General features: G+C 39.4%; 1 pseudogene across 1 annotated transcript; it reads right to left on the bottom strand.

Annotated features, from left to right (window-relative positions):
- Positions 1 to 202: 202 nt before the first annotated feature.
- On the bottom strand, positions 203 to 360 carry LOC311586498 (large ribosomal subunit protein eL39-like; annotated as a pseudogene). The gene has a single exon. The product of its transcript is annotated as a large ribosomal subunit protein eL39-like (transcript).
- Between the last annotated feature and the right edge of the window lie 8,357 nt (positions 361 to 8,717).

The following is an 8,717-nucleotide window of genomic DNA, read 5'->3' as shown; positions in this document are numbered from 1 at the left end:
TTCTTCTTCTTCTTCTTCTTCTTCTTCTTCTCCTTCTTGAAACGTTATACAATTTATTACTGGACAAACCACACCCCCACTTTAGACATAGCCAAGAGTCCAGGTTAAAAATGCTGAACTCCATCTGGTAGGATCGAACAATGACCATGATTCAGTATAAAGCTTCAGTCTTGCCAGTCCTTACCGTCCTTACAGCCTCAGTCCTTACAGTCCCAGTTTTGTTCTCCTCCAGTGTCTTCTCTTGGAGTTGTACCTGATCTTGTTATGAGTTTTCATCTGAATCCATTGAGGAATAGGACAGTTTTGCTTTTGTTTCTTGCCCAGGAATCACTTGATTCTGAAAGTCTTGTGAGAAGACATGATGAGAAGCCGAGTCGGATGCACAGCACACCCGATGGCAGAGGAAAAAAGCACCTCCTTGCTTCTTAATAGTATTGCTTAGGGTTGAAGTTTTAACATGGATTTGAGGGGTGTGCATTCACCTGAAATGCACAGCTAGAGCTGGCTCACCCTAGACATGTACTGCTTGAGAGGAGTTTTTCAAGTTCAGCTGAAGAGTAGTAGGAAATAACTCAAGGCAAACCAGGAAGGTCTCTGGGAAATGGAAACACATGACAATTGTGAAAGTGGGTGCTCTTGGCAGGTAGAGGCAGGAAGATGAGCAGGTCAAGGTCATCTTTAGTTACATAAAATGATAGATGAAAAAGTGGGTATTCTTGTTATTTTCTATAGGACTTGCATCACTAACATATCAGGGACTAGTCTGGGAGCACAGTCCACATATAAAGAAGTACGGGATTAGCAGCTGAAGGGGCTAGGTTGGAGCTGTATAATTGCTGTGATGAAACAACATGACCAAAGAAACTTGTGGAGGGAAGGTTTGTTCAGCTTCCGCTTCCTCATCACACAGAACATCATCATGAAAGGAAGTCAGTTCAGGAACTCAAGCACGGCAGGAACCTGCGGCCGGAGCTGATTCAGAGGCCATGGAGGGCAGCTGCTTACTGCTTCCTCCTCACGGCTTGCTCAGCCTGCTTTCTTATAGAGCCCAGGACCATCATCCCAGGCATTGCACCATTCACAATGGGGTGGGCCCTCCTACATCAATCACTATCTAAGAAAATGCCCTACAGGCTTCCCTACAGCCTGGCTTTATGGAGGCATTTTCTCATCTGAGGCTTGCACACCTCTGATGACTCTAGTTTGTGTCAAATTTGCCTAAAACTAGCCAGTACACACACTGCTGTGCCATCCCTCACATTGCCGTATTAAATGGAATCCCCCACAAGGATCAGAAATAATTATATATGCAACATATATCAAACAAACTGGATGGAAAGTTTACAAGAGATCAAGAAGAGCTTTCTCTATCAATAAAAGGCTGAGATAACACTGAGACAAAACATTTCTCCATATTCCCACACTTAAGCCTAACCAGAATCTTTAACCCAAGCAACACGAGTAACGAGTTTGGGACAAATAGATTAGGCATCAAGGCACATCTGAAAAAAAATGTGGTGCATCATATGGAGTTGTCTGAAGCAAACGTGAGTGAAGGAACACACTCTGTTGGGCAGATGTGTCCCCAGAGTGAGTAGAACATCAGGGGAAAAAACCACACGGAGACTCATGTGTACACATCTGGAAGCATCAGATCCCTCTGTGGCAGGTCCCTGTGCACTGCTCTAAGGGAACAACACACTTCTCTCCACCCAGTTTTGGAAGCTCCCAATCAAAGGTGAGACTGGTATGTGTTGTGAAGATGACAAGGTGACTGGTGTCCCAATAGACATAGTCTAGAGTAGCCATCAGCTTGGGTCTCTAATACACATTCTTCTGGACCACCTTTCTTCCAAGATTTCTATCACTTCTTGCCTAGCATGAACTTAAAGTGTTCACTTATGACCCTGGAGGCATCAAATTTTTTTTTTTTGCATGTTCAAGAATCCTGATAAAGAGCACCTTCCCTTGCTTAGGGAAGGCATGCCCCTCCCCAAGAGAAGTGATCACTGCCTACACTCCACTGGTAATGTTAGTGTCTGGCCAAAGATGAGAGATGTGGACCTCTAGCAGACCTGGCAGGGCTTCAACAATTCGGGCTTTTTCATTTCCTTCTATAGGATTACAGAAGACCTCAGTACAGAAGCACATGCTCTCAAGAATTCTACTCTTGTAGGACAGAATTGATTGGCAGAGAGCTTTAACAGTGGCTATAAATTGCAACACTCCTCAGCGGCTAATAGTAGAGGAAACAATTGACTGCAGTAGAAAAGAAAATGCATTCTCATCCTTTGTCCCATCACACACTCAGTTTCTGGCAAAAGACCAAATGTATATGTTGCCATTATTTGGCACAAACACAATGCAGAGATGTAGTGTATGCTTTCTGCATATAAGAATGCCACAGTTAACTGTATAAACCATACTCCAGAGTACATTTTTAGAGGACTAATATTCACCATATTCCCAAGATAGATGGAGTGTGTTTGTGATGCTCTAGACACAGACAAGGGTCATGATAGAGCTGATCATGAAATGGTTATTGTTTATTTGAATAACAAGGAGAAACCACAGGAAGCCTGTGGGATAACCCAGGAAGGATTAACTGAGGGGAAAATACCTCCCAAGAGAGTGTGTGGCACCAATACCAAGAGATACATGGAAAAAGACATCTGCCTACCCAACTTGGCTTCTAGCTGCTGAATATAGATTAGATAGATAGATAGATAGATAGATAGATAGATAGATAGATAGATAGACGTGTATGTGAGTGAGTGTGTGTGTGAGTGTGTATGTGTGTGTGTGTGGGGATAGATAGATGCATAGATCTCCTGCTACTTCTGCTACCACCCTTTCCTGACATCAGAACGCAGATTGTTCAGTCTTCCCAAACAGACAGAAGCTGAGTAAATATCCAGGACTCTTCCAGGCCTTCAGTGTTTCAGGAACTATTGAGGTACGTAGCCTGATGGTTTTAGCAGCTATTGAGCCTTTAGTCTCTCCTTTGAGGAAATAAGCATTGCTGAGCTACCCAGCTCCTATCATATACGCCAACTTAATAAATTCCCTTTATGATCTATGTTTATTCTGTTAGTTCAGTCTTTTAGAGAACCTTAGGCTTGCCAGATGAAGAACCCTGTGCTGACACAGAGAGCTGATTATGCACACACTCACTGCTCTGCTCTGGTAGACCTAATTCCTCTTGGCTCTTTTTGGAAAACGTGACTGCAGGTGTCTAGAGACGTCTTGGACCAGATGACTGTGAGGAAGCCATAAAGAGCAGAATTCCCATCTGCTCCCAAATCCTTACTCAGGGGGCCTAGATCAATATGCATAAGTTTTCTTGATCCTGAGAATACCCTGCAGGCCAAAACTTCTGCCATGATGCTAATACCAGGGCAACAACAGCATTTGCTCAGTTTCATTCTCGCTAACAGGTGGCCCTGCAGTGTCTAGGTCTCAGAAAGGTGACTCCTGCATCCTTCCCTAGAAGCTTTGAGCAAAAGACCAAATGTATATGTTGCCATTTATCTCTGCATGTTCTGGTTTTCTAGCTGTTTATTTTCCTGCATCTGTTGCCAGTATCAGATTATTTTGCCATGATTTGAGATAATTTTCTTTTGCTCAGTCTTCTACCCTGACAACCCATAAACACCCTCTAATTATGGGTTTCTATCCTCTCCTTGATTTTTGGTTAACTTTTTTATTTTTTTTCATGGTGCTAGGGATTAATCTGAGGACCCCAGTCAGGCTATACAAGATATCTGTTGCTGGTTAATACAAACTTCTAGAGTTTTAATCCTGCAACACACTGAAGATGTATTATCTCCAGGTTTCTCTGGAACAGGAGTTTGGCCTACGCATGGCTGCTTCTCTCTGACTCAATGTAACCTACAGGCTGCATTCCAGGTGCCAGCCTGGTCACAGTCATTCCAAGAACTCAGGAAAGGTTTGTTTCTTTGATTAGTCATGGCTTCTACAAGATCTTCAAGCTCCATCTAGCTCAGGACCAAATACACAAGCTCTATGTGGTACAGACAGTACGTCACAATGGTGTGTGACCACTCTGGGCACTGTGAAGAAAGAAAACTGCTTAGTGGCTGTCCCTGTGCAATGAAAAAAGACAGAGTGGAACTCCAGAGCACAATGATGTAAAGAGACTCCACACAAGGATGCATTTCAGGGACCTTGGCCTAAGTTTCTCCACCTACACATGAAGAACCTACAAAAACCCAATGAGAAAGTGGAGCATACTGACTCCATGGCAGAGATGCTAACCCCACAACAGGGATACTGACCTCTTGGCAGAGATGTACACCACACAGCACTATAGTGATCCCACTGATCATCATGACTGTAAACATAGGAACTGAGTTCAGATTTCCATCACCCAAGTAAAAATCCAGACACAAGGTTGGGTGTAATTTCAGTGCTGGCAAAGCAGAGACAGGAGGATATCTAGGACTTGAAGAGTGATGAAGCGATATCCAACATTGATTTCCAGTCTCTACATGTGTAATGACATACACAGAGAAAGAATTCAGGTGAACAATATCTTTCACAATTGCCTTAAGAAAATATCTTGAATTAATTAAGCAAACAAGAGACTTGTATAATAAAACTTTAAGACACTAAAGAAAAAAATTAAACCAAATATTTTAGGATACAAAGACCCTCCATGGTCCTAGATTGATAAGATTAACATAGAAACCAAAAGCAATACTACCAACAAGCAATCTGCAGATCAGTTCAATCCCCATAAAAATATCAACATGATTTTTTTTACAGAGATAAAAAAAATAATCTAAAACTTTACAAGGAAACAACAAAAACAAGATAGCTAAAACAATCTGGAACAATAAAAGAACTGCTAGAGGTATTACTATTCTTGATGATAAACTATTATATAGAGATATAGTTATTTTCAAAAAGCATGACATTGACACAAAAACAGATGTGATGATTAATGGAATAGGAAAGAAGACCCAAATATAAGTCTACACACCCATGGACACCCAAGTTTTTACAAAGAAGCAAAAATGCCAGGAAGTAGAGAAACAACAGCATCTTCGGTGAAACTAGAAAACTGAATGTAGAAGAATTAAAATAGATCCATATCTTTTAACCTTCACAACAGAAGCTCCAAATCTATCAAGGATATTAACAGTAGATTTGATATGCTAAATCTAGTCCAGGAGAAAGTAAGAAATATGTTTAAACTATAGGCACAGGGTAAGACTTGCTCAAGAGAACCCAAGTAGCCTACACAGCACAAGCATTGATAATAATTCACAAATGGGCCCCATGAAACTGAAAAGCATCTACAGAGCAAAGAACATTGTTATTCATGTAAACAGGTAGCCCATAGAATGGGGGAAAATTAACAGTTATATATCCAATAAATGGTTAGTATTTAGAATATACAAAGAACAAAACAAAGAAGAAAGAAGAAAGAAGAAGAGGAGGAGGAGGAAAGGAAAGGAGGAGGAGAAAGAAGAAGAGGAAGAAGAAAAGTCTAAATATAAGATACCAAATAACTGAAAAATGGAGCATAGAAATAAGAATTCTCAAAAGATGAAATAAGGAGCTAAGATACAAATGTTCAACATCTTTAGCCATCAGAAAAGGCAAATCAAACTACTTTGGGAGTTCAGCTTACCCCCAGCAAAGATTTTTTTAAAAATTGAAAACAGATCTAACTCATGATCAACCTCTACCACTCTTAGGAAAATACACAAAGGAATCTATACTTCATTACAAAATACTTGCTCTTCCATTTTCATTGTTGCTTTCTTCACAAGAACCAGGAAATAGGAAACAGTCTAGTTGTTCATCAATTCATTAACAGATAATGAAATGAAAATGTAGTACATTCACACAATGGATTATTATTCAGCTGTTAAGAACAACGAAATTGTGAAATTTGCAGGTAATTAAGTGGACAGAATGGGAAACTTAGGTGAGATTAATTCAGACCCAGAAAGGCAGTTTTTTTCATATTTTTCTTTCATGTGTGGATGTTAGCATTAAGCTTTACGTATGTATATTATATCAATGATGCCCATAGAGATAAGGTAACTAATAAGGGACAATGGGGGAAGAGGATATCTTCCAAAGAAGATGAAACATAATGTAGTGTTATAGAAAGATAAAGTGGGGCTGGAGAGATGGCTCAGAGATTGAGAGCACTGGCTGCTCCTCCAGAGGTCCTGAGTTCAATGTCCAGAAACCACATGGTGACTCATAACTATCTATAATGAGATCTGGTGACCTTTTCTGGAGCGAAAGCACACATACAGGTAAGATGTTGTTATACATAATAAATAAGTAAATGTTAAAAAAAAACAGAAAAAAGATAAAGTGGGAAAAGCAAAACAGTAAGAATTAAATGGGGTAAGAAGATGGGATGGTATGATAGAAAAGCAAATACGAGAACGGAAAACTAACACAAAAGGGCTTTTGCAGAGCCATATGGAAACGATAGATAGATAGATAGATAGATAGATAGATAGATAGATAGATAGATAGATAGAGAGTTTAAATGGAGTTACCCTATAATGGAAGAACAATAGTCTAACTAGACATTATATGCTACTAACTAAAACCCCAATAAGGAGAATGGGTTACCACTTTTTGAGCTGTTGTTGACCAATGTGATCCCATAGATGCCCCTACTCCAAACATTACAGACCATTGCCAATGCCATGTATTAACTTTTAGAACTTGGTAGTAAGACCCAACTGCTGAAGACCTACACCCTTGAGTTGTAGAACCTGGAGAAATGTAGCTGATACTCAACTGGAAGCTTCATCCCAACTATCCAACTTTCATGGTGCTGGACGGTCTTCTGCATTCTATCAAAAGTAAAGAAATCATCAATCTTACTTTGAATCCTGGGTAAAATTTTCTTCCTGGCAAGATATATACCCACTGGGTCAATAATGGCATAATAATGTTATGGGAGTATCCAACAGCTTTTTAAACTGTATTGAAGGCCTGTTCCATAGGATAAAAGCCATACTTGATACTGTCAATGTATCCAAGAACCACCAGCTAGGCAGGCCATGGGCCCTAGAGAAAAACGTATTCTATTATTCTTGTAAATGAAAACGCAGTAAAATGAGTCCTGATGACTAACTGCTGTTCTCACAGATTAGTTTATGTCTCAGTCTTCATCGGAGAAGCTTCTATATGCAGTAGATAGAGACAAACACAGAAGACCACAACTGCTCAGTGTGTACAGAATAAGAAAGCTTGGAGTATGTAGCCCTAAATGTGATGTCTATGTCATCTTTCCCCCTCAAGTCGCAGGGATTTATACAGAAGAAGGAATGAAAGAATTTTAAGTGCTACAGGTAGTATATGACTTTAAAAAACAAAAACAAAACAAAAGAAAACAAAAACAAAAACCGAAGCAGTGTTCTCCAGCCACAGTGTGTCAGATACTCCTATGAACTCAGAGACTGTGAAAGCATGCACAAAACATACAGAAGTTCAAGCGAGTCAAAATCCCAGCACGCAGTAGAGGAGATAGCACGGAAGTCCAGCCCCGACACGAGGAGCTTTTGACATTTCAGTGCTTCTGGGAGAGAAAAGGTCAGTTTTTTTTTCAATGGAGTGACACCTAGCATATGGACCAGATTCCAGGGCATGACCATGCCCAGGAGTAGTCAGTCAAAACAAGCTAGACTTACTGGTATATGTTTAAAGAGAGAGAGACAGAGAGAGAGAGAGAGAGAGAGAGAGAGAGAGAGAGAGAGAAAGGGAACATAAAACTGAGTAGCAGGGAAGCGGGGGCGAAGGGGATGAATATGTTCAAAATAGATTTATGAAATTTTTAAATAATAAATAAAATATTATTTTTTAAAAATTAACTCAATATCTGACTAAGCTAAATTTAACACTGAAACTATAAGTATTTTTAGAAAAAAATATACCCAAAGGAAATTATCGTGAGGCTCTAGATCTGTATAAATAGTTCTTAGACATGGTATGAAAAGCATTAAAAAAAAATAAAAGGACTATGCTAAAGACATTGCCACATATTATGAAGTTTTTGAAAAAGATTTATTTATTATGTATAAGATGCACATCAGATCACATTATAGATGGTTGTAAGCCATCATGTGGTTTCTGGGAATTGAGCTCAGGACCTCTGGAAGAGCAGTTGGTGCTCTTAGCCACTGAGCCATATCTCCAGCCCATGAAGTATTTCTTATGTTCTAGAAATTTTGTTAACTTTTTGAAAAGGTTTAGATTGGTAGCATTAGCTATTTATTTTACTAATACTATATATTGATATTGAAAATTTAACAATAAATTGATTCAAATTATTTTGATATAAATTGAGATTGATTTTAAATATTGGAGTTAGAGAATAGACCGTGCTTAAAGGGAAAAAAGGCTGAACAATGAAAAAAAAAACTCTATGACAATTTTAAAAGCTTGATAAAGCAACTTGAGCATGAGATATGCTAAAAAAAAAAAAAGAACTCATTCTTGTTTAATTAAGGAAGGATAATTTTGCTAGGCATGGTGGCCCATGCCTTTAATCCCAGTGGTCAGGAGGCAGAGGCTGGCGTATCACTGTGAGTTCAAGGCCAGCCTGGTCTATAAAGTGATTCCAGGACAGCCAGCGCTACACAGAGAAACCCTCTCTCAAAAAACAAAAAAGAAAGAAAGGGTAATTTTGGTGTTAAATTTTCTTTCATTTGTTC

Source organism: Acomys minous, assembly GCF_964271855.1.
Source record: "Acomys minous genome assembly, chromosome: 2".
NCBI lineage: Eukaryota > Metazoa > Chordata > Mammalia > Rodentia > Muridae > Acomys > Acomys minous.
The sequence above is the reverse complement of the archived record's forward strand: the minus strand, read 5'-3'. Positions and strand labels throughout refer to the sequence as shown.